This window comes from Dendropsophus ebraccatus, chromosome 6 (assembly GCF_027789765.1).
Source record: "Dendropsophus ebraccatus isolate aDenEbr1 chromosome 6, aDenEbr1.pat, whole genome shotgun sequence".
NCBI lineage: Eukaryota > Metazoa > Chordata > Amphibia > Anura > Hylidae > Dendropsophus > Dendropsophus ebraccatus.
Window position 1 is genome coordinate 71356579 of NC_091459.1, and position 27762 is coordinate 71384340.

Below are 27762 nucleotides of genomic sequence, written 5' to 3' on the forward strand. Positions count from 1 at the left end.
TGTTCTTTGAATTTTTTTAATAAAATGGTCAATGAGGGGTGTGGGGGTGTTTTTATTTGAATAAAAAAATTTTTAAACTTGTGTCTTGTCTTTATTTCTTTACTTTTTAGACTTAGTAGTGGAAGCCGTCTAATAGACGGAATCCATTACTAAGTTGGGGCCTAGTGTTAGCCGGTATAAAATGGCTAACACTAACCCCCTATTATTACCCCAGTACCCAATGCCACCAGGGGTACTGGGAAGAGGCGGGTGCCAGTGGTCCCGGAGCGTCAATATTGGCTCTCCTGGACCGGGCGGCAGCAGGCTGGTAAGATTTAGGCTGGGGAGGGCCTAAACCAATGGCTCTTCCCACCCTGGTGTTACCAGGCTGCTGTCGTTTGGTTTTTAACCCGGCTGGTTATAAAAATAGGGGGGACCCTATGCGTTTTTTTTTTTAAATAAATAAATAATTAAAAAAAAACGCATAGGGTCCCCCCTATTTTTATAACCAGCCGGGTTAAAAACCAAACGACAGCAGCCTGGTAACACCAGGGTGGGAAGAGCCATTGTTTTAGGCCCTCCCCAGCCTAAATCTTACCAGCCTGCTGCCGCCCGGTCCAGGAGCGCCAATTTTGACGCTCCGGGACCACTGGCACCCGGCTCTTCCCAGTACCCCTGGTGGCATTGGGTACTGGGGTAATAATAGGGGGTTAGTGTTAGCCATTTTATACCGGCTAACACTAGGCCCCAACTTAGTAATGGATTCCGTCTATTAGACGGCTTCCACTACCAAGTCTAAAAAGTAAAGAAATAAAGACAAGACACAAGTTTAAAAATTTTTTTATTCAAATAAAAACACCCCCACACCCCTCATTGACCATTTTATTAAAAAAATTCAAAGAACAACCGCTGGTCATCGACGTAGTCCACGGAATGCGATGTAATCCCCAGGATACCGATATCTGAAAAACAAAAAGGGAGAAACACACAAACAGGAGCACAACACCCATCATTGTGAGCGGTGTTGTGCTCCTTACAGTATGCAGCATCTTTACAGATCGCTGCTTACAGTCTGACCCCCAAGGGGTTAAGGGAGGATGTATTGCATCCCCCTTAACCCCTTGGGGGCCAGACTGATGTCAGACTGCACCCATCCCAGCAAGGAAGGGGTTAACTGACCCCCCCTTCCTTGCTGGGAGGGGTGCAGTGCTGGGGAGGGGGTGGGGAGAGCTCTATACTCACCCCGATGTGTCCTCTTCGCTGGTCCGCAGCAGAATGAAGTGACTGTACTGCGGACCGGCTCATTATATGTGCGCTCAGCCGAACAGCCAATCAGCTGAGCGCACATATAATTCTAAATGTTTCTTCTAATAATGCTATTGTGATAACATAATTAGAAGAAACATTTGATGTTTTCATTAAAGTAAAGTGATGATTAGTACAGAATGCTCTATTGCCGGGAATATGAATTAACGGCTTATGGAGCTTCCTGTACTAATTAATATTTCATTAATAAAACACATTTTCGTTGAAATAAATACAGTTTCTTTGTTCAATAATTTAATTCTAACGAATCCATCATTGTGCAATTAAATATACTGTCAAAAAATAAATATATATATAAATATACATTTATTTATATATCTATTTATTTTAACAGTATATTTAATTGCAAAATGATGGAATCGTTTACATTTAATTATTGAACAATAAAAGGGACTTTATTAGACAGAAAATGTGTTTTATCAATTCAATATATTAACCATGAGAGACATCGGCTATAGTGCAGAGGATCGCAAACCCCGGTAATAGCGATTCATGTAAACTGTTTCCCTGCTTTCCCAGATGCATCCAGAGGTGTTTGCATCACTTTCTTAACATTTTATTTGTTATTTTTAGTTGAACCAGATTTCCAAGTAAATGACCGTATGTTTTGAGCCGCATGTCTATTTTTTCCCACGGCCGGAGTTTCACCCGCACATTTACAGCCGCATAAAAAATACAGCCGCACAGTTACAGCGTGTGAACCCAGCCTATCTGTGTAAAAATAGATATTTACCCGGTCTATTATTTTAGAAGATTGTCGGCAGAAATCAGCTAAAATAGAAAAACATTTCCAAAATTAGAATGGATTCGCTAGAAATTATAATATGTACTATGGGAGAGATTTAATTTTACCAGAGATGATTATTATATGAAAGCTGAGCTGTGATTGGTTATAATGGGCAACACTAGACCACTTGATATTAAACAAATTCTCTTGCTCCACAGTTTTATTGTAGATTAGCATATTTATTCCATTGTCTTCATGTATTTTCTTAGCAGGGTTCACAGCTCACTGTACTAGATACACAAACCATGATGTAGCTAAGCAGCAGACAGGATGGAAGTGATGCTATGCATTTAAACTACAATGCCCAGCATCCTGTGCGTTCTGGGTGGGCAGGAGCATGAAAGCATCCATTCCACTGCCTCCTTCCATCAGCTTCCCTTACAGCAGACGGAGAGACAGGACAAAAGGATCTCAGCTGGAAAATACAATTACATGCGATCCACAGCCTTCCACTTAGCCTGTATGTAAGTCCTTTTCTTCCCTTACCCTCCTTATAAGACTATGTAACCTTTTCATTATATTGATGTTGTCTGATGAGTAACATTATTGATTATAGATGTTATTCTGCATATGCAGTGTGATGATGCATGTTTGTACACCATCATCTTTAGAAACACGATATACTGTGTGTATATATAAGTACTGTACATACACAGTGCATATGTATGCTATATACATATGCAATTCCCAGCTATAACTGCAGATCACACATTAGACATCTGTATTTATGCATCAGGAAATGTTGCACAGGGAGGGACTGCAATGCTGAGTGTGATTTATGTAATGGGGAGGATATCCTTGTAGGGGGAGAGGTAATAGATCTTTCCTGCTGCTTATCACAGTGACACAGAGGAGACACAAGAAGATGCTGTATATCTGTGTGTCGCTGTGGGTGTGCCCATGTGCATGGTGCCACTTTGGTAGGCTGGATTACATCACTCAGTTTGAAACACATATGATCCCTTCTGTTGCCTGGTAGATCCTTTGGATTCAGCTTTTCAGGCTTATGTATAATGTGTGATGCCTCCTAGTTTATATTTAGTCCATACATGTTTTATAATATTATTCGTCCAGCCGTGCTCCATTTTCTTACTCGGGGTTACATGCATCAAGGTGTTGTTCTTTAGAAATTAGTTAATTACATGTGTAAACGTGAATTCTATTTCTGAATGTTTTTTTCTAGAGCAGCTTCAATATGGATTTTTTTCTTGGTTGTTTGGAATAGGCGTGGCAAGATAGTTGCCTGTAATGTCATTTGTTTAATGCCAAATAGCGGGCACACGTGACTCTTAGGATGGAATGGTTGTAGTCACCAATCATTTGAAAAATGGTGCAGATATTCCAATAAAGTAGATAACTGTTATAAACAGTGGCCCAGTTCTTGGAACATTATAAGTATGTGCCCCATTATAGTGTCACCTACAAAGCAGTAATGATTTTAGTATGAAATGTATGTATGTATGTATGTATGTAATACTATAGATACATAGTAAAGATTATGAAGAGACATATATTAGTCAGGTTCAATTTATTATTAGGATGTGTGTGGATCCAGAATAAGACTCTAGTCATAGCAGATTACATCTCTGCATCAATTACCCAGCAAATGAAATTTAGTACAGATAACTAGTGATATGATGGTGGACCACATGGGCATAATGCTTAGTTTACTATATCTAGTCATAGAGGATGACAAGGTAAATGTTAATCAGGGATACTCAAATTACCGTACATTTTAATGGCTTATATAAGCAGTAAAAAAATGTGTAGTAAGTGAAAAACATTGATTTAAATGTTGTATTGAACTTTTTTGAAATTTAACATCAAGAAATAAGCATATCTCACCCTATCAAGAGGAGTCGACTCCCCCCCCCCCCCCCCCCCCCCCCCCCCCCCCCCCCCCCCCCCCCCCCCAAACACTCTGCCCTCAGAGTTTAGGTATGAGCAAAGAAGACAAAATAGTAGCAAATTAGAAGTTTTGCGGAAGAAATAGATCACCTGATCCACGTAGTCCGCCCTTATGTTATTTTGTCTGTTTTTATCTTAGAATAGATACAGTATATGTTTATCCCAGGTAGGTTTACATTCAGTTACTGTAGATTTACCCCCACCACATCTGCTGGAAGTATGTTCTAAGCATCTACTACTCTTTCAGAAAAGTAATAATGATCATGTTGTTTCTGATATTACCTCCAACTAACCTAAGATTGTTTCCCCTTGTTTTTGTGTTCAGTTTCTTATTAAAGACACTTCTCTCCTAAACCTTATTTAGGTTTCGATCATGTCCCTTCTTTCCCTTCTTTTCTCTAGACCAGTGCTTCTCAATTCCAGTCCTCAGGCCTCACCAACAGGTCATGTATTGAGGATTTCCTTAGTATGGAACAGGGGAGATAATTATACCCAGTGCATCAGATATTATCACAGGTGTCCTTTGTATGGGCAATCCTCAAAACATGACCTGTTGGTAAAGCCTGAGGACTGGAATTGAGAAGCACTACTCTAGACTATACAGATTTTGTTCCTTGTTCAACTGTTGGCCTTTTTTAATATATTGCTGCTGGTGCATATAAAACAATAAATATGCTCTCCTTACCTCTTCATGCTCCCTTGGTGTCTTCTTCTGGGGTGGCCAGTGTCCCCCGCTGACTGCACAGCCTCCACTTCTGAGACAAACTTGTCTCTGGAGTCACAGCTTGTTAGCCAATCACTGGTGAAGGGCCTGTCCCATCTCAGTGAGTGATTGGCTGAGTGGGCTGTCACTTCCAAGACAAGTTAATCTTGGAAGTGGAGGCTTTTCAGTCAGTGGGGGAGACTGGCGACACCAGAGAAGGACACAGAGGGAACGTAGAGAGGTAAGCATAGGATATTAATTGCTTTACACCCACCAGCAGCAATATATTAAAAAAGGATGACTGCCAGACAATCCCTTTAATTCTTTCCTTGTATGTTTTTATGCTGAAGACCTTTCACCATTTTTATAGCCTGCCTTTGGATTAGTTCTATTTGTCAATATCTTTGTGTAGGTGAGGTCTCCAAAATTGGATACAGTATTTCAGGTATGGTCTCACTAGAGCTCTATCACAAATGTCAGAAATTGCTACCCCTAAATCCTTTTCTTCTGAAGTCTTCTTTAACACAGATCTGCATTATGCATTAGTACAAATGCTGACCAATATAAATGTAATACATAATGTGGCATAATACAAATTAAAAGTACCATAGGAAGAGTGAAGTTATAATATGTAACATTATGTCAGGAGAATATACAACCTACCATGTAGTAAGTCAAGTGAAATACTTAGTGATCGGTGACTAATAAGTAAAGTCCAAATAAAATTACCATTACGTATAATGAATATTTTATGTTACAGGATGTCAGGCAAGAACAGTGTTCTTTAAGTGAAATTGTGTGGTATTTAATTGTCCTTTGTAAACAGGAAAGCAATGATTTCTGACTTTTGGTTTAGCAAATATATAGTGCAATATATGAGAATATCAACTATTTAGTTGTATTTCCGATTTATTTAATGGGAATAATAGTTTCTACATGCCAGTATTAGGGGTTTCCATTAATCCTGGAAGGTGGGTCCATTGGCATCCATAAAACAGTTATAATGAGTGTGTTTGAATCATTTGGATTGGTCATATCTAGTTCAAGTGAAGGTTGAATCTTAAAAAGCTTATCCAGGATTAGAAAAACACAGCTACTTGCTTGCAGAAACTGCACTATATGTATCCCCAGGTTGTTTGTGTTATTACAATTCAGCTCCATTTACAGTACTTCAAATGAACTGAGCTGCAATGCCACACCCAAGCTGAGGACAAGATTGGTGCAGTTTCTGGAAGAAGGTGGCCATGATTTTTTAATTCTACATAACCCCTATAATGATCCAAGTGGCATTCTAGTGAATTGCATGCTTCTTGGTTTGCGTCAACAAATAGCAAGCTGTATTTTAATACAGCAGTTTATCTGTTCACAGCTTATTCCAAAAACAGTGGTAATTGTCATCTCAGACAACATGTCCTCTCTACATCAAAAACTGTATGTTTCAAAAAATTAATGTATACTTGTATGTAGAAGAAAAGATAAGGGCACTCACCCGAGTCGAAGCAGATGCCATACCGTGTTACAGCTTTGTCATGATGGCCATTTTCACACTACAGTTGGGTGAGTGCCCTTATCTTAAGTATACATTGATATCTTAACGTGCATTCTAAGGAGCACCCCCTATGTGTACTGGCTATAGCCTCAAGCACGCCCGACTGCTCTTCCACGCCATACAGCAGGAGTAGTGCCGGTGAACCTTTCTACATACCTTTTTCAAAAAATTTAACTTCTTGTATATCCAGTATCTATTAACCTACCTAAACCTTTCCACTTCATAATACTATAACTCCTGGCAGTGTCTGACTGGGATACCTGGGGCCCACCAGAGGAAATGATCCTTGGGGCCCACCAATATAGAACCAGTGAGACATGACATGCTGACCCCGTCCTTTCCTGGAATCATCTGTATCTGTGACAAATCCCTTGTGAATAACATTTTCAGTTAAACTAAAACTCTCAGAACACCTGCAGACTGGAGAGGGCTCGACTTTCTCGACCAAGCAATGCTATTGGCATATATATACCAAGACCGATATTACCAATAATAATACCAATATATAGGAAGAAAACATTGTAACCATAGATATTACCACCATACTGTTACTGACCAAATCCTGTATACTGAGACCAGTATTACCAATAATACCAGTATATACGAAGGAAATATTACTGCCACACGACAACCACTACCATCACCACCATATTGTTACTGACCAAGTCCTGTATACTAAATCGAATAAAACAGTACCAGATTACACGTAACAAATAATACCACCACACACTGATTAACACCACCACATACTGACTAACACCACCGCAAACTGACTAATACTACCACACTGACTAACACCACCACTGCTACTGACTAACACCACCACATACTGACTAACACCAACACATTCTGACTAACACCACCGCTGCTACTGAATAAAATCCACTGTACAAAGATCACTATCAACTCATACAGTCATATAGAGCTAGACCCAGCCCTTCACAGGTTCTGTACACCATATTTACTACACTGCATCAAATACATCAGGTCACTCACAGGGGATGTCTTCTCTGATCAGAGTTTTTCCCTTTTCATCTTCTTCTCCATCTGCCCTGGGCTGTTATGAAAACTTCTCCGAGCCACAAATCCACAGGATCTGCCAGACAGACATATTAGGGTCCTCACTCTGGCACCATCCTCACCTCTCTACAAACTGCACATCTGTATTGGCCCCTTTACACCCTCATTTAGTGGGTAGGCCAAACACTGATGCTGTCACCTGACTGGGTAAGTGAGGGCTCAGTCAGGTGACAGCTTTGATAGAGTGGCAGCACTGTCACTGTCGGGGGGCCCTGCCTGTGTGGGGGGCTGGGGCCTACCGGAGTATTTTCCGGTCCTCCTGTGGCCCAGCCCAACCCTGACTCCTGGTCAGTATACCTACTGTTCACGGTTTTTCACTACATATATTCAACAACTTGCACAATGATGCCAGCAGCTCAACAAAACCACCAGAATATGCCCAAGAAATTGACGTGTCAATTCTTTAGGTGGAAAGCGAATTTGCAGAGAAACATTCCGCTTGTAAATTCCGCCGTGTAAACAACAGAAGGAAAGTCAATGGGACATTGCTCTGCACATATTTTATGGGTGAAATTTCAAGCGGAATACCCATAAAATTAGGCCGATTCGACTTGAAATTTCCTTCCTATTCCTCATTGTGAACATACACTGAGCAATGGGCGAGGAATTGAAGAGGGAAGTTTACTGGGAAAAATTTCCTCTTCTTTTTGAGTTGGAGCGGAATTAAAACAGAATTCAAGCCCCAATGACTTCTATAAGATTTCTCTAGTGGAATCCGTCAAAAGAATTGACATGTCAATTCTTTGGTCAGAAAGCAATCCGTGGTGGAAGATTCCACGTAAAAATTCCACTGTGTGAACGAGAGCGGAAATTACATTGAACAAAATAGTATATTGCTGTGTTAATATTTACGGGTGGAATTTCAAGCGGAATCTGCAGGAAATTAAGCACAGATTCTGCTTCAAATTCCTCAATGATTCTTCAGGGTGAACATACCCATACTGTGGAAAGTCTGATTGTTTGAGACCTGACAGATCCCTGCCACCCCCCCCACCCTCAACAGTCCCTATCACTAGTAAGCCCCAGTCCTGTTACTAGCAATGGATTACGTCTAGAGGCTCTTGACTGGTGCACAACCTTGGGCCTAGTCCCGTCCTCACCACTAGTACACCATGTCTATGTCTATATGAACAGTGCAGGTCCCAGAGGTCAGCCAAAAAGGTCAGGATACACCATCACTTTCTATCTTAACCCCTTCGCGTCCCATGATGTACCTGGGACCCTGCTCTGAACGGCACCACTCCCGACTAATTAAGCGACTCTGTACCCACAATCTGACCCCCCCGAACCCTTTGTACCTTCAGATAGCTGTTTTCAATCCAAGATCTGTCCTGCGGTATGTTTGGCAGGTGATGCAGTTATTGTGCTAAAAAACTAGTTTTAAACTGGCAGCCCGTGCCCTACGGGAGTATCTGTGCCCTAACTTTGCACCACCACTCCGTCCCTCCTCCCCACCCTCTTCATCATTAGGAATGCAACTGGAACATTTTCTCTGCTGAACATTTGCACTGGTGTCTTAACGATCCAGTCCATGTGCCAGGCTGACACAGCTGACGAATAGGAAGCAATGTGCCTGGAGCATTCCTAATGATAAGGAGGGCGGGGAGGAGGGACAGAGAGGTTGTTCCAGCCACAATGATGCTGGTCCCGGCTTGGCAATACATTGCTACAGGCTGCAGCAGCTCGGAGCAATGGATTACAGATCTAATGGATCTGTGCTGTGTATATACAAGTCCCCAAGGGGGACTTCTAGGTAATGTAAAAAACGATAATTTTTTTTTTTTGGAAAATAAAAATCCTCTCTTATAAAAGTCCAAATCACCCGCCTTTTCCCATTTTATAAATGTAAACAAAGTCTGGAGAAGAGACGTTTAAGGGGAGATATGATTCATTTATTTAAATATATAAATGGCCCCTACAAGAAATATGGGGAACAGATGTTCCAGGTAAAACCCCCTCAAAGGACAAGAGGACACTGCCTCCGACTGGAGAAAAAAGGGTCAATCTCCGGAGGTGACAAGCCTTCTTTACCATGAGAACTGTGAATCTGTGGAACAGTCTACCCCAGGATCAGAGGGGCCACCCTGTTGTTTCCCTATTTATGTTCCAATACTCGCAACCGAGTGGGACTTAAGGGGTTATCTATCAGGGTAGTGTGGTGCTCTCCCCATCTTGGAGGCACCCCGTGGCAACAGGGATATCTGGCTATTCCCGTGTTTTGAGACTCGCAACAGAGGCTCCACGCACTCCAGTTTTGCATAGTTAAATTTTTGGGGGCATCAGTGGAGACTCTTGATTAAGTACTTCCTTGGAATTTTTTCACTGTTCTCCTTGAGTTCAGTGATTACTGTGTTTTATTGGTTGATTAGTCATTGCCCCAACTAGCCAGAATCCTGCTCCACACTGACAAGGGGCAAAATCACCGAAACGGCTGTCTGTAGATAGATGCCTGCATTAGCAAGCCCTTGTCATGATCGCAATACTCGCACCTTGAGTTAGGCATTGACAAAAAGGGGCCACCCTGTTGATTCCCTATTTATGTTCCAATACTCGCAACCGAGTGGGACTTAAGGGGCTACCTATCAGGGTAGTGTGGTGCTCTCCCCATCATGGAGGCACCCTGTGGCAACAGGCTTGAGATATCTGGCTATCCCGTGTTTTGACACTCGCAACCGAGGCTTCACGGACTCTTTTTTTGCATACCCCAGGATCTGGTCACAGCAAAAACAGGTCTTCAAAACAGGCTTAGACAAGTTCTTAGACCAAAATAACATAAATCCATATGTATTGGACCTATCATCATCCACCCCTCTTCCCTATATCCATCCCCTCTTTGTATACCCCCCTTCCCTGCATCCATCCCTTCCTTAGTTGAACTTGATGGACTTGTATCTTTCTTCAACCGTATTAACTATGTAAATAAACAAACATATTAGGTATCGCCGCATGCGTAATAGCCCGAACTATTAAATTATTACATTTCTGATCTCGCCAAAAAATTCAAAATTGCGCATTTTTGGTCATATCAAATCCAGAAAAATTGTAATAAAAAGTGATCAAAAAGTTGCATGTACGCAAACAAGGCACCGATAGAAAGAACACATCATGGCGTAAAAACACTCACCTCACATAGCCCCATGGAACAAAAAATAAAAGCGTTATAAGGATGGGAATAGAGAAATTTAAAAAAAAATGTAGTTTTATTTTAAAAGGTTTTAATTTTTTAAAAGCCATCAAATAAAATAAAAGCTATACAAGTTACTTATCATTGTAATCGTACTGACTTGAGGAATGTAGATAACATGTCAGTCGGTTTTACCATAGGGCAAACACGAAACTCCCTAAAATGAAAACAAATTCCTTTTTTTTTCTTTCTTTATAATTTGAAAGCACAAATGATTTTTTCCCGTTTCACAGCATATTTTATGGGTAAATCAAGTCTGTCATTGCAAAGTACAATTGGTGTCCAAATGCAAACACCACGGCCTTATAAACATAAGGAGGAAAAAGCAAAAGTGCAAAAACAACCCTTTAACCCCTAGACGTGTTCAGAACAGGGCCTTCAGAGAATTCCGCTGCGGAATTCCGCCACTTTTACTCTGTGTGCACGTAGCCTAAAGAAAAATGCTCACCATCTTGCGTACGCACTGTGCATCACTAGACAGGACAGTGATAAAGAAGCTGTTTCATCCGGTCCTAATACCATAAATAAGCCATGACTAATAAAAACCTGAAACTTGTAAAGGAAGAAGATTTTTGTCTGTTACTGCATAATTTAGGATTGTTATGGCAATCCACACATCAGGGTGTCACATGGTCACTGGTTGGATGTATAGCAATGTATAGCAAATGTTTAGACTTCCAAATCAAAAACAAAACACAAACATCCTTAGGCTATGTTCACACTTTGTAAAAGTATGGCCGTTGTTGCCATCGACAACAACGGCCGTACTTTTTGCGGGGTGGAACAATGCCTTATTTTCAATGGGATCCCGGCCGGAGCGTATACACACATCGTATGCGCTCCGGCCGGGATATGTGCAGCGCCGCAATTAACTGACATGTCAGTTTTCTGCGGCCACAATTCAATGAACTTAAGTACTGGCCGGGATGATCCGGGCAGAAACCGGCCGTTCCGTGACCCGTCACGGAACAGCCGGTCCCTTACGTTGTGTGAACAAAGCCTTATACAGCTAGTTCTTGAATGTGCAGGTCCTACCCACAGTGGAGGTGATGAGATTATCTGGAGAAAAATAACAACAAAAAAAACACTTTTTATGTATGACATTAGAAAAGAGCAACATTTCTTCAATAATGCATGGCCCTAATTCAATACAAAGAAGTAGCAGATATTAGAGGAATGTCATGTGATGCATTCAGCTGATACTTTTAGCCTGTTATTCCAAATACCATGACATTTTAACAGTATTATCAGTGTTCACGGACCAGCTCTTTAAACTTATCGGTTTGTCTAAAAGTCATTATTTTGCAGAGGTTGACTAGTCTTTTTGCTTTTTTTGAGTTAAACATTTATCACTATGAAGAATAACGTAGTGGCAACTCCATCAGAGGGCATACAAGTTTGATGGTATTTAATGGAATTTTAGTGTTATGTGGTATTCTTATAATGGTTCATGCCAATTCGGTAAATTTTCAGAATCGCACGCATCTCTCTTTCATTCGTGAACATAAGGAATCATTCCTGGACCATATAGATTTTGGAGCAGTACTCAATAATTTTTCTGAATCTAGCACTGGGATAAGGGAGCAGGATCTTTTGTAGAAGAAGTAGTGGCAACTTTGTGTGTCTGCCTCTCTCTCTCTCTCTCTCTCTCTCTCTGTCTGCAGCTTCCTTTTCTCCTTCACCCACTCTTCTGTATATACTTCTGCGGGCAGCAGCTGTAATCTGATTCCTCAGTGAAGCTGTAAATCCGTCTCATCTCTTGTTCTCTCAAGACAGATGAATTGAGAGCAGTGAAGTGAGAGTGGTCAGTCTCACGTGTACTGTTGATTTATGAAATGCATGTGACATGAAAAGGTTATGTGCCCATTTACAATTGATTATGTACATAGCAAATATATTAAAATATTTCTGACCTGTACCTTGTCTGTATCCATTCCACTTAAAAATAACTTTTTATACGCTGCTGCCCATGATGAGACCGACAATTCATTCCATTCCATTCATTAACTATTCTCCCCCTTCCCCCAATTTAGAGCTGCTGCTTTCTGCTAAAGACACAAAAATCTGTGTGTTAGCTTTTCTCTCCGTCCCTCTCCTTCCTTCCCAGATGGCTGGTGTAAACAAGTCTTTATCTGCGACTTCATTGCTTCTTTGTAATGCTGGGAGAGTTAACCCCTTGCCTCTGCAGCCTGTTTTGACCCTAAAGTGTCACTGTCGGTTAAATTTTTTTTCTTTGCAGAAATTAATAGTACAGGCGATTTTAAGAAACTTTGTACCGTATTTTTCGCTTTATAGGACGCACCTTTTGATAAGACGCACCCCTGATTTTAGGGGAGAAAAATAGAAAAAAAAATATTTTGCTCATTGTCACAGTTTGGAGATAGCATATAGTGCCCACATAGTAGCCAATCCCCCATAAAGTGCCCCACATAGTAGCCAGTGCCCCCCATAGTAGCCAGTGCCCCCCATAGTAGCCAGTGCCCCCCATAGTAGCCAATCCCCCCATAGTAGCCAATCCCCCCATAGTAGCCAGTGCCCCTCATAGTAGCCAATCCCCCCATAGTAGCCAATCCCCCCATAGTAGCCAGTGCCCCCATAGTAGCCAGTGACCCCCATAGTAGCCAGTGACCCCCATAGTAGACAGTGGCCCCCATAGTAGCCAGTGCCCCCATAGTAGCCAGTGACCCCCATAGTAGACAGTGACCCCCATAGTAGCCAGTGCCCCCATAGTAGCCAGTTACCCCATTAGTACCCTGTGCCCCCCATAGCAGCCATTTCCCCCCTAAAACAACAAACCAGTAACTCACCTGTCCGGCGGCCCCAGCAGCTCCTGTCTCCCGTCGGCCGTGCGCACTTCCGACATCCTCCGGGCACAGGCAGCGGGGTACAGAGACGCTGCCTGTGCCGGAAGTGTCCTGCAACCTCTATCATGAATGATAGAGGCTGCAAAACACATCCAGGACACAGGCAGTCTCTGTACCCCGCTGCCTGTGCCCGGAGGATGTCGGAAGTGCGCACGGCCGACGGGAGACAGGAGCTGCTGGGGCCGCCGGACAGGTGAGTTCCGGGACCACCTCCGCCCGCTCGCTCAGCTGACAGCCGATCAGGAGCCCAGGAAAGTGCTGCTCATTGCACTTTCCCGGGCTTCTGATCAGCTCAGCTGAGCGGCGATGGAGGGGCAGGCTGGGCAGGCGGAGGGGATCGCTCAGAGCCGCTCACTATGCATATGCATAGTGAGCGGCAATACAGGGGGCGGGCGGGACGGCTTCCATGCGGTGCTCTGCACTGCTTGGGAGCCGTCTTCGCTTTATAAGACGCACTTAGATTTTCCTCCCACTTTGGGAGGAAAAAAAGTGCGTCTTATAAAGCGAAAAATACGGTAATTGGGTTTATTAGCTGAAAAATGCATTTCTATCATGAAAAAGCAGTTTGAAGCTCCCCCCTGTCTTCATGGTTTTCTGTGGAGAGGGAAGGGGGGGAGGGAGATGAGGCACCAAAAGTTAATTTACAGCTACATCACCGGGCTAAGTCAGCTCTGACCTCTGAATACTGGCTTTCACGCATCTCCCACTGTGTAATCCTTTGTTCTCTGCTCTCTGCTGCTGACTAATCTTCCTCCCCCCTCCCCTCTCAGTAGGTTACACAGGGCTCGACTGATGTAAAAGAGTTGAGATTTCCTGATAATGAGCAGTGGATGACAGAAAGGAGATGAGGGGGGCCTAGGGAAAGTATTTTTAAATGCATATAATGGCATATTTGCCTAATAAACCCAATTACAAACTTTCTTAAAATCGCCTGGACTATTGATTTCTGCAAAAAAGAACAATAAAAAACGACAGTTTAATTCCCAGAGCCTATTTTTTTTAAAACTGACAAAACAAAAAGGAATATGCCATAAAAGCACCAAAGCACACCAGAGAAAATGTAAACCAATAAAAGTACTTTATTGCGACAGGTACAATATTACATATGAATAGTGCCAAAACTAAAAACATTTAAAAAACACCAACATGGAAGTACCCTGTGTGGTACCACCCACAATGACACCCCTATACAAATATGTCCTACATCCAGTTTGAATAAATTGCAATTACACTGTCCCTACAGCCAAATACAAATGGTAAAATCAAACCATATGAATCAACACAAAAATTATAACCAGTTGTCAGGAACTCACCTGACCTGGCTCCAGTGGCGTCTTCTTCGGGCTCGGCTCCGGCGGCCGGCTCGAGAGCGCGCCGGAGCTCCACCCGCCGGAGCCGAGTGACGTCACGGAGACCCGACCGCGTCCCTAGTAACCGGGGGCGCCACGGTCTCACGTGACAGTCGGCCGGCCAGCACAGCTGATGCGGCTCCCGTGCAGGCTGAGTGACAGATCGCTCTGCCACTCGGCCTGCAGCGCCGCAGCTGTATTGTTGCTGAAATCAGGAGACCGGACCAATCAGTGTCTGGTCTGGGCTCCTGATCCAGTATAAAGTAAAGTTAAAGCCAGTTGGTAATCGCTGGCTATTGGTTCATTCTGATCCCAGCTCCCCCTGTCCTATTTCTGCGAACCCCGTCCTAATTCCTTCTGCCTGACTTACTTGTGTTCTGATCTCCGCCTGACTTATTGACTATCCCTTGTGTACCTTGTGGACCAAATGCAGCGACTAAACACTGGTTCAGGAGCTCGCTGTAAGGGTCCAGGAACAGGAGACGTCACCCCGACAGCTCACGGTGACCTCCCCAACACCTCCTGAGCCACTTGTTCAGCTTCCTGATAAGTTCTCGGGGGACAGGAGGAAATTCTTTGCCTTCAGGGAGGGGTGCAAATTGTATTTTAGGTTGCGCCCTCGTTCCTCAGGGGATGAGGCTCAGAAGGTAGGCATTATCATGTCCCTCCTCCAAGGGCCACCACAGGAGTGGGCATTTTCCCTATCACCTGACTCCCCTGACCTACAGAACCCCGACCAGTTCTTTTCAGCTTTAGGTCTACTGTATGATGACCCGGACTGTGCAGCTAATGCTGAACGTCAGCTGACCGGGTTGAGACAGGGCCAACATCCAGTGGAGGAGTACTGCTCAAAATTCTGGCAGTGGAGCGGTCTCTCCACGTGGAACGATTCGGCCCTCCGATATCAGTTTCGGGTGGGTCTTTGTGACAGATTGAAGGATATGTTGGTGGCATACCCTACTCCTGACTCGCTTGAGGACAGCATGACTCTAGCTATCAGAGTTGACCGGCGTTTCAGGGACCGACAGAGAGAGAAGGGTACCCCTGACCACCCTAGAACCTCCATGTCACCGCTCTCACACCCCAAGCCTTCCCTCCCTGTCTTACCATCACCCGAAGAGCCTATGTAAGTGGATGCCACCGATGCTAAAGCCCGACGTGCCCATCGCCTGCAGAATAACTAATGTTTTTATTGTGGAAGAACAGGACACCAAGTTCGGTAATGCCCTTCCAGACCGGGCCCATCGCCGGAAAACTTCAGCACCTGAGAGATTATCGAAGGGGTCTCTCAGGCGCACAGGTAACCTTCAAAAATAATCTCTTTGTCTGTGGGGTATAAAAGTATTAATGGGTATGCTCAGGTTGATTCTGGATCCTCAACTATGGGCCCTATTCCACCGGATGATTATCGTTTGCATAATCGTTACCGATTAACAATCTCAAACGACCGCTATTGCGAAAGACCTGAAAACGTTCACGCATTTCCATGGAACAATAATCGTTACTTATGATTGTAATTGCAATTGTTTTTCTTCGCTATTTATTCGCTATTGCGTTCGTATCTATTGCGAACGACCGAACGATGTCTTATTCAATGCGAACGTTTTGCGAACGAGCAACAATAAAAATAGGTCTAGGTATTATAAAGTGATCAATGATTTCTCGTTCGGTCGTTAATCGTTAACTGCATTTCAACCGAACGATTATTGTTTGGATTCGAACGATTTAACGATAATCTGAACGATAATCGTCCGGGGGAATAGGGCCCTAACTTTGTTAATCCTATGTGTTTTTCTGGTTTGGGGGTATGTCCCCTGCTGCTTTAGCGTCCTGTTAATGTCACTGGAGCAGATTCTGCCCCTTTTGCCCAGGGGAATGTACGCTATGTGACACCTTGTCTTGAGGTCAAGGTGGGGTCTGTCCATGCGGAAAGACTCGATTTCTTACTTATGCATAACTTGTCGTCTGACGTGATTCTGGGGTTGCCCTAGTTGGAGACTCACAATCCCGTCTTTAACTGGTCCAACAGGGAACTGGTACGATGGGGGCCTGGGTGTGCCTCCCACTGTATTGCTGTGTCTCATGCGGAATGCTGCTCCGGAGAAGGGGAGGTTCCGGAATTTTTGTCAGACTACGTTGATGTGTTCGACGAAAAGCCAGTGGAGGAATTACCGCCACACAGACCGTATGATTGTGCTATTGAGCTACTTCCTGGTGTCAAATACCCTCGAGGTCGCATATTCAATCTGTCCTGTCCGGAGAGAGAAGCTATGAGGGAATATATAAAGGATAGCCTGCGTAAAGGTCATATACGCCCATCTTCTTCTCCCATGGGGGCGGGGTTCTTTTTCGTTGGCAAAAAGGACGAGGGTCTCCGTCCCTGTATTGACTACCGGGAGTTGAATAAGATTACGGTTAAGAATCAACATCCGTTGCCATTGATTCCCTAACTGTTTAAACAAATCGTGGGAGCCAATTTGTTTTCCAAGGTGGACCTGTGGGGAGCATACAATCTAATCCACATCAGGGAAGGTGATGAGTAAACGACCGCATTTAATACCCCAGAGGGCCACTTCGAGTATCTCGTCATGCCCTTTGGGTTATGCAATGCTCCGGCGGTCTTCCAGCACTTTGTAAATTATGTTTTTCGTGAGTACCTTGGACGGTTTGTAGTGGTGTATCTTGATGATATTTTAATATTTTCCCCAGATTGTTCTTCCCATGTGTTGCATGTCCGTACTGTAATGGAGCTTCTCAGACAAAATAATCTTTATGCCAAGTTGTCGAAATGCCAGTTTGGCCTCCAGGAGGTCTCGTTCTTGGGTTATAATATTACTCCCCATTCGTTTAGCATGGACCCGGTCAAGGTGGTGGCCATTAAAAATTGGGAACGACCTAACAACCTGAAGGCCTTACAAAGGTTTTTAGGCTTTGCTAATTATTACAGGAAATTTATTAAGGGGTTTTCCATCATAGCTAGGCCTCTTATCGATTTGACCAAAAAGGGAGCAGACCTTGTACACTGGTCCAGAGAGGCTATTGAGGCATTCGACACTGCTTCTCAGAAGCTCCAGTACTGACTCCGACTCCAGATTTAGAACGCCCATTTGTTGTCGAAGTAGACACGTCCGAGGTAGGGGTGGGGGCAGTCTTGTCCCAGGGGTCGGACACCCTTACCCACCTGTGGCCGGTTGCGTTCTTCTCGGAAAAAAAATTTGCAGGCAGAACGCAACTACAATATTGGCAATAGAGAACTATTGGCCATCAAGATGGCCTTTGATGAGTGGAGGCACTTCTTGGAAGGGGCCAAACATAAAGTTACGGTGCTCACTGACCACAAGAATTTAGTTTACCTCGATACTGCTAAACGTCTTTCTCCATGGCAGGCCGAGTGGGCGTTGTTCTTTACTAGTTTCGACTTTGAAATCACCTATCGACCTGGTTCTCGCAATATCAGGGCTGACGCCCTCTCCCGCAGCTTTGATTTTGAAGTTACGTCCGAAAACCGTGTCGATACGATACTAAAAGCCGGGGTTGTAGTATCAGTTTTGCAACCAGACTTAGTGACTCTAGTCACGCAGTCTCAAAGTCTGGCCCCCCCATAACACTCCTGAGTCTCTCTTGTTTGTGCCGCCGAATCTTCGTCTCCGAGTATTGGAAGAGATTTATAGTTCTGTGTTGGCAGGACATCCTGGTATTGCTGGAACCAAATATCTGCTTTTATGTCATTTCTGGTGGCCAACCTGGGGCCGAGATGTTAAATCGTTTGTTGAAGCCTGTGAAATCTGTGCTCGATCCAAGGTTCCCTGTAGACCACCGGAGGGGTTGTTACACCCTCTGCCGGTCCCTACAAGACCTTGGACGCACTTATCTATGCATTTTATCATGGACCTACTACTATATAGGGGTAAAACTGTCATTTGGGTGGTGGTGGATCGCTTTTCTAAGATGTGTCATCTTATTCCACTGCGTGAACTCCCCAGAACTTGCTTATTAGCCACTCTGTTTGTCAATTATGTGTTACGCTTGCATGGGATCCCGGAGAAGATTGTTTCCGATAGGGGTGTCCAATTTTTTGCTAAGTTTTGGAGAGAGTTTTGCAGTAAACTGGGGATCTCATTGTCTTTCTCTTCTGCGTTCCACCCTCAAACGAATGGACAGACTGAGAGGATCAACCAGTCATTGGAGCAGTTTCTAAAATGTTTCGTGTCCAATACCCAGGACAAATGGCGTGACTTCATTTCGCTCGCTGAGTTTGCCCTAAACAACCATGAGCAGTGCTCTACTAGTATGTCGCCGTTTTTTTTTGTAATTATGGGTTTAATCCCAGATACTCGTCCGTCCACTCCGCCGAATCTGTAAACTCTTCAGCTGAAGATATATTCTCGAAACTGTGCACAGTTTGGGCCCAAGCTCATCAGAGCTTGGTTAAAGCCCAAGAGACCTATCGAAAGTATGCCAACAGAAGACGCATATCTGGCCATCAATATGTTTTAGGCAAAAAAGTCTGGCTCTCAACTAGAAATCTGAAATTGAGAGTCCAATCAGGGAAGCTGGCGCCCAAATACATTGGGCCATATACTATTGTGGAGGTTATTAACCCAGTAACTTTTAGGCTTAAACTACCATCGTCCCTAAAGATTCATTCCGTTTTTCATAAAGCCTTGCTGAAAAAATATGTGCCACCGGTGTCCCTGTCACCACCTCCTGCTCCACTAGTCGTCCAGGGTGAACTGGAGTATGAGGTAGAGAGAATTCTAAGCTCTCGGTGGGTACAGGGTTCAAAGTGTAACATAAGAAAAAATCTGTGCTACAAAATAATAAAAAGTAAGTCAACTATCACCACAAATAGGGGAACAGGGTGAAGATGGGGTGTCAAGGGAAAGGCTCCTTCCCCTGAAAGCTTTTATGGCATATTTCTTTTGGTTTTGTATATTTTTGTATTTAAAGCGACTCTATACCCACAATCTGTCCCCCCCCAAACTACTTGTACCTTCGGATAGCTGCTTTTAATCCAAGATCTGTCATGGGGTCCGTTCGGCAGGTGATGCAGTTATTGTTTTAAAAACAACTTTTAAACTTGCAGCACTGTGTCTAACGGCCGGGGCTTACATTAGTATATGCATTAGGCTGGCACCACCTCTCTGTCCCTCCTCCCCACCCTCCTTATGATTAGGAATGCTCCAGGCAGATTGCTTCCTATTCCCCAGTTGTGTGCATAATGAACATGGGCTGGACCGTTAAGACACCTGTGCAAAGCTCAAACAGCAGTTAATGTTCCTGGATCATTCCTAATGCTGAGGAGGGAAGGAGAGGTTGTGCCAGCCTAATGCATATACAAATGTAAGCACTGGCCATTAGACACAGCGCTGTAGGATTAAAAGTTGTTTTTAAAACAATAACTGCATCATCTGCCGAATGGACCCCAGGACAGATCTTGGATTAAAAGCAGATTTTTTGGTTTGGGGGGTCAGATTGTGGGTACAGAGTCGCTTTAATGATATGATAGCAACTTAGCATCCGATTTCACAATTGGGCTGTGCATGTCATATATGCTTGTTTAGCTTTTAAAGGAGAAGTCCAGGCAAAACCTGTTTTTAATAATGTTATACATAGATAATACATAGATTTTGTCTGGGCTTCTCCTTTAACTATCTCTGTGGTTTTCAGAAAAATTTTAAATTCTACTCTTTTTAGGAATCAGTTCAATTCTGAAGTGGATTTGTGGGGCCTATATGTTAGTTACTCCCATAAATTCCTGTATTGTAAAAACTGCACCCCTCAAAGTATTCAAAATAACATTTTTGTAAGTTTATTAACCCTTTAGATGTTTCACAGAAATTTAAGCAGGGGAAATTCCATTTTAATATTTTTTTTCTTTAACACAGCAAATACTAACGGAGAAATGCAACTCACTATTAATTCACTTTTATTCCAGTGTTTCCAGAAATACCCCATATGTGGCCGCAGTGCCTCAGACATGGCACAGGCCTGGTGAATTTTTGGGGGGCCTTTTTTGTTTAGGTTTTTTTTTCGCTATTATGTTAAATCACAGGAGCCAAGTTTACGTTTTCATTAGTACCATTCTGGAGGACATGTGACACCCTGATCATTTTTTATTTCATTTTTTTATGAGGTTGTACAAATAAAATACACAATTTAGCAGCTGGTTTTTTTTTTTAACTCCGTTTACTATACGCTACATATGACATAATATCTTTATTCTTTAGGCCAGTACGATTACAGTGATATCCATTGTATATAGCATTTGTTGTAGTGTATGACAATTATACTATAAAAATTGTAACATTTTGGGAGTTATTTGTTGTTTTTATATGAACTGACGTTTTTACTGGTACACTTTTTGGGTACATGTGATGTTTAATTAATTAATTAATTAATTAATTTTTTTAATGGCGAGATAACTAAAAATTGTCATTTGGTTTAGTGTTTTCTTTCCTTTTCTATGGTGTTAATCAGAGGGGATAATTAATGTAACAGGTTAATAGCCGGGGTCATTATGATCACGCAAAAAAATACCAAATATGTTTATTTTGTTTATAAGGGATCATTTATAATGAGGGAAGGGATGGTCCGAACTTGCCGAGGTTCGGGTTCGTACGAACCTGAAGTCTCTGCAATGATTCCCGCTGTCTTCCACCTCCGTGGAGAGGGTGGATACAGCCGGAGGACCGCCTGGAAAACTGGGATACAGCCTATGGCTATGGCTGTATCCCAGTTTTCCAGGCGGTCCTTCGGCTGTATCCACCTGCTGCATGGAGCGGGCAGACAGCGGAAATCATTGCCGAGAGTGCAGGTTCGTACGAACCCGAACCTCGGCAGGTTCGGACCATCCCTAAATGGGGGAATAGAGAAAATATATATTTATTAATTTATTGCGTATTTGTATTGTGTTTCTTTGTATTTTTTTTTTTTTACTTTAATTTTTAGGACCATGTGATAAAGTGATCACACATATAATACATTTTAGCACTGCATTATATATACAGTGTGTGAGGTGTCAGTTACATCCTTCCAGCTCATACGATCAGGCTTTTGCCTTAGTGCAGGAGCCTGATCTGTTACTAAGCCTGCAACCCCAGAACCATCGGCCAGCTTTTGGGTTGCTATGGCAACCTCAAAGCTTCTGCAATTGGATGCAGAGCTCCAAGTATTGACTGTGCGTCTATGGGGGTTAATTGCCCGGAGAGGAGTGCAGCTCCTTTTTAGGCAGTGGCCGCGAGTGGAGGCAATGTGCGGCAGCCACCTCCTGCTGTCTGATCACTGCCAGGGACAGCGGGGTTAAACTGAGCTTAATTTTGCGTTAATACAGAGAGATTTATCTCACAGATTATTGAATGGAGGAATGGATTTGAAAAGAGGGAAAGTCTCAGTCTTTCCTTTATGACCTGTTCTCTGTTTATAGTCTGCTCCTGGCTTTGGCCTTAAAAATCACATCCTAAATTGCTAATGAATTAATTGTGTTTAATCCTCCCAGCATTACAAAGTTCCTATATAGTTGCAAGAAGGGGCTTGTTTACATCAATTGTCTGGGAAGGGAGGGGGAGAAGAACTGGGAGAAGGAGACTAAGGGTACAAACCCACTTGCCGGATCCGCAGTGAGTCCTCTCGCTGCGTATTTGCAGCGAGACTCGCTGCGGATCCCGGCCCTATTCTTTCAATGGCAGACAAAATCTGGCAAAAATGGCAGAGTTTGTCCCCAGCCCGCCCCGTTAACCATCTGGCCGCCGGAGCATATACTTTACCTGATCCCGGCTACGGCTTGCTTCGGCGGTTCCTGGTGTCTTCAGCAAGCTGGAGCTGGGATCAGGTCAAGTATATGCTCGCTCCTGCCGCCCGCCCACAGCCACGATGCCCCCCCCCCCGCAGCCCGGCCGCCCTTCCTCCTCCCACCCCCGCAGCCCTGACCGCCGGGGCTGCAGGGGTGGGAGGAGGTAGGGCGGCCGGGGCTGTGGGGGGGGACGATCAGGGCTGCGGGCGGGTGGCTGGAGTGAGCATATACTTTACCTGATCCCGGCTCCGGCTTGCTGAAGACACCGGGAACCGCCGAAGCAAGCCGGAGCCGGGATCAGGTAAAGTATATGCTCCGGCGGCCGGGGGGTTAATAGGGCGGGCTGGGGACAAACTCATGTACATCCCTGCTGCGATTTTGTCTGCCATTGAAAGAATTGGGCCGGGATCCGCAGCGAGTCTCGCTGCAAATACGCAGTGAGAGGACTCGCTGTGGATCCGGCAAGTGGGTTTGTACCCTTAAAGATAATAACAAGTATGGTTTGAGCAGAATACCCCTTTATGTTGGCAAGATCTCTGACTGATTTCAACCACTTATTGCAATTTAGCAGTCTTTGCCATAATGGGTCAAATACAGACCAAAGACCGGTATCTATAAATATTCGCTCTGACATGTTATTTTATTTTATTTTTTTTTACAATATGTAGTTGCTGGCAATGCTTGGAATGCCATTCATTTCAAATTGATGGTACCCCATCCCTCTGAATTTTGAAGTATTGTATATGCTTATTCATTGTAGAGCCATCACTTATTAATTTTGTTTTTAATTCCACTTAATTACTCTAAGAGATTTTTTTTACTGTATTCCCCCAGTCTGAGTGACTCCTTTAAATTACTGGTGGTGCTGCTGCTGCTACTAACATAGATCAAATACTCTTCTCAGAGTGAGGAAGGGGAGGAAACCAAGTCTTCATGAAGGGCAGATTAGAAAGACTGTAATTTTATCTGAATATTGACAGGCAGGAGAGCACAGAAAGCAGCCTGCAAAGGGAGAGGGTAATTCTTACAGTGTATAAATATAGGGAGGGAAAACATCACCCACACACAGAATCTACTGAGGGAGGGGGAATATAACATTCCTTAAATGGGGTACTCCAAGCAAGGCACTTATTATCAAATATGCCTGGAGATGTTTTTTGTTTTTTTTTAATAATAAAACATCGTTACCTCTCTGGTTCCAGTGCAGCTACTTCTATCCTGCCGATCTGTTTTGCTCCTCAGCCGCTTACTGGTCCTGGGGCCGCGACGTTGCCGGCCCACCCAGCCAATCAGTGACTGAGGCAGGACACTGCTGATTGGCTGGGGTGGCCTGCAATGCCACGACCCCAGGACCTGGAAGCGGCTGAACAACAGGATGGCGCTGCCAACAGGGAGGTAAGTGCGCTTTATTATTTTTAAAAAAGAAAAATCCCCAGACTTATGTAAAATTAAGTGCCTTGCCTGGAGTACCCCATTAAGACTAGTTTCATCATTTTTTTTCTTTTTTTTGCTGTATTTGATAGAAACAAATACTGCAAACTAATATCTATTGTTAAGATTTATTTCATCCAACCTTCAGAAGGGACAGTCAGCACAAAACTTTATAAGAAATATTAATGATAATAGTTAATTTATATAGCATCAACAAATTTTAAAGCACTTTACGATACCAGGGGTACATAAAAAGACAATCAGACATTTCAGAATTACACACAAATTATTCAGATAAGAGGAGTGAGGGCCCGATCAACGATGTGAACGAGCGGCGATCTGCTAGATCGCCGCTCAATTACTGGGCCTATTCCACGGCCCAATGATCGTTGAGCGAGGGCTGCAAGGACATCGTTACCGATGTCCTTGCAGCATCATACATTACCTGACTGCAGGGCTTGTCCTCCGCTCCGTCTTCTCTCCGGGTCCCCCGCGCTCTAACTTCTGAATGGCCGGTCAGCTGACAGGCCACACTCAGCCAATCACAGGCCGCGGCGGTCCCAGCCTGTGATTGGCTGAGCGCTCCGTCAGCTGACCGGCCATTCAGAAGATAGAGTGCGCGGGACCCGGGGATGAAGACAGCGCAGAGAAGAAGCCCTGCAGCCAGGTAATGTATGATGAAGCTGCTGCTGTTTCTTCTCAAATCGTCGGTCGCCCGCCGCGCACCGCTATTCAACCGTAGCGATGTGCGGTGGGGGAACGATGATTTTAGTTCTGGCCCTAAATTAACGATCAGCCGATGACACGATCATCGGCTGATCGTTCTCTCTATTTCACCGAACGATAATCGGCCAAATGGGCCCGATCCGGCCGATTATCGTTACTGTGGAATAGGGCCCTTACACACAAATTATTTAGATAAGAGGAGTGAGGGCCCTGCTCGCAAGAGCTTACAATCTTGTGAACAATAGGGTTGAGACAAAATATATCCATCAAATATTTTTAACTAGAGCAAAAAGGCATTGTGCACATAAAGGTGGCTGTATTGTACTGTATTCTAAACTTGTTGGGTAATCAGTGACTGACACAGGGGTGGCATCAGTAATGGCTGGAGCGGAAGATGAGCCTGGCTTCTGCATTTAGAATGCACTGAAGAGGGGAGAGTTTAGAGAAGAGAAGACCGATTAGTAAAGAGTTACAGTAGTAGTAAGAGTTTTAGCAGCTTCAACAGTAAGAAAAGAACAGATTAGTTAACAAGGTTGAAAAAAAGACAAATCCATCAAGTTTAACCTAGTATAATCCTACTGTATTGATCCAGAGGAAAGCAAAAACCCTCATGAAGGATTCTAAGGATGGTTTTAGGTGCAGGTGACAAGAATATGTGAGCGACTGGATATAGGCTGTAAAATTAATGTACAGATCAAAACCCTAAAACAGAGGACGTGCTGCTTAGAAGTTACTGACACACAGAAATGGCAGTGTCAGACTTGGGTCAGTTAGTAGATTGAGGACACAAAACAATTTTGATTTAATTGATATTAGATATAGAGAGGACTGTTTGAGACAAACTATCACTAGCATAGAGATAGTGTCATAGGAAGAGATATAAAGCTGGGTATTATCAGCTTAGAGAGGGTACTACAAAAAAACATCTGATAATTTATTTAGCAGGCGCTAATAAAGAGAAAACAGGGACCAACAAATGATACACTGAAACAGCAGTCAGAGAGGTAGGGAAAAAACAGGAGAGAGAAAAATCCTTAAGACCGATAGAGTGAAGCATATTAAGGTGAAGTGAGGGCCGTATTACAAGGCCTGATATTCTATGTATTACACAGCTCGACGATCATGCAGCAAGAGCTGCAAGGACATTGTTTGCTATGTCCGTTCAGCCATTGCTATATATATGGTAAATAATAAAGCAATACTTAACCTCTCCATGCTCCCTGGCTTCCTTCCATCCCACGTTCCCCGCAGCCATCGCTGGCCCTTCTGAGATGTTTTTGAAGTTACAAGCTGCTCAGCCAATCACTGTCTGAGACAGCACAGAGCCGCGACCAGTGATTGGATGAGCTGCCTGTCACTGCAGAGATGGCTTCAGAAGCTTTAGCTATGGCTGCAGTGAGCCAGGAGAAGCCGGAAGGACACCAGGGAGCCTGGAGAGGTAGAGTAAAGCTTTATTATTTTCTCTGCACCTTTATCAGCCGCGCCGACCTTCTATTACATAATGCAAAAAAACTGGTTTTTAGCAGCACAAGAAAAAAATGGTAGTTTGTGGGTACAAGTCTCACCAAACCAGACCCAGGTTCGTGTAGTATCCAAAAAGATGAAGGAGACCGCAACTTCCAAAAAGAATATCCACTTTAATCACACCAATGCATTGGTGGGATTAAAGTGGATATTCTTTTTGGAAGTTGCGGTGAAAAAAAGGTTCAATCTCCGGAGGCGACAAGCCTTCTTTACCATGAGAACTGTGAATCTGTGGAACAGTCTACCCCAGGATCTGGTCACAGCAAAAACAGTAGAGGGCTTCAAAACAGGCCTAGACAAGTTCTTAGACTAAAATAACTTAAATGCATATGTATAGAACCTATCATCCCTCCCCCTTCCCTGTATCCATCCCCTCCTTGGTTGAACTTGATGGCCATGTGTCTTTTTTTACCTGTATTAACTATGTAACATGTGTGAATGATGTGCAGTCAGCAGCCAATGACTTTAAAGCCTGCTGACAATGATCAGCTGATGATCGGGTCCCTGGCTGATTGTCTTTATTACACGGGGGATATCTGCCCGAATTGGCCTGATTGGGCAGATAATCACCCCATGTAGTAGGGCCTTATTAATCAAAGAGGTAGAAAGAAAACCAGGAGAGAGACCAGGTGTGTCAAACTCAAATAGACAGTGGGCCGAAATTAAAAACTTGGACAAACTCGCGGTCCAACCTTGATATTCACTGAAACGCACAAGCAGCATATGTGGGACTTTCAGAGTGGCCTGCAGCGTTCCCGACACTGTCAGAGTGCATCACCAAGCACTTTGCACTACGATAGGCTCCCATACAGTAATAATTCCACTGTTTGGTGTCATGTGCTGTAAAGTAAGTAGATGTGTGGGTTCCCCCCATATTTAGGATCCCTCATTTAAAATTAATATCCCCTTCTATGACCCCCCATATAGTAATAATGCCCCCTGCCCTGCCCCCATAGTAATGCCCACCAGTGAGTTGGACCCCCAGGTAAGTCAGTGAGTTTTTGCCCATTTAAAAGGGAAAGAAGAGGACAGGGCTTGAACTGTAGGAGGGGTATGGATAACTTGAAGGCCTTGGATTTTCGTAGGTTTATTTTATAATTAGCTAGGGACTGGTACTTGTTGAGTTCGGATAGTAGATTAGGGAGGGAGACAGTAGGGTTGGAGAGGAAGAAAAGGAGGTCGTCTGAGTATGTAGCCACCTTGTGAGTATGGCCACCAAGGAGACACCAGTGATATCAGAGTTTTGGCAAATATAATCCAAGAAGTGCTCAAGAGTGAGGATAAAGATAAGAGGAGGGAGAAGACAGCCTTGGCCTGTGCCACTGGAAATTGAAAATGGCGCCAAAAGGAGACCGTTGACCAAGACCTTTGCACATGTTTGAGAATAGGGGAAACTAATCCATCCCAGCATGTTAGGGCCTAAGCCAAGATGATGGAATGTGCTGGTAAAAAAAAGCCAGCCTACTCTGTCAGCGGCCTTCTCAGCATCTGTAGAAAGCAGCATGGCCAGCAAGGCTGAGCGTGTGACATAGTGTATATTGTTTATCGTCCTGGTCATGT

At 43.8% G+C, this 27762-nt stretch overlaps 1 protein-coding gene and 1 long non-coding RNA gene across 2 annotated transcripts in view; one reads left to right on the forward strand and one right to left on the reverse strand.

Annotated features, from left to right (window-relative positions):
• LOC138795706 (uncharacterized) overlaps positions 1 to 27762 on the reverse strand; it is a 42236-nt gene that overhangs the window by 13123 nt on the left and 1351 nt on the right. The window lies entirely within an intron of this gene.
• Positions 1 to 27762, forward strand: part of GNB4 (G protein subunit beta 4) — a 115354-nt gene that overhangs the window by 2660 nt on the left and 84932 nt on the right. The window contains exon 2 of the mRNA XM_069975152.1: positions 2302 to 2556. The gene's annotated coding sequence lies outside the window, so the exon portion shown is untranslated. The remainder of the gene's footprint in view (positions 1 to 2301; positions 2557 to 27762) is intronic.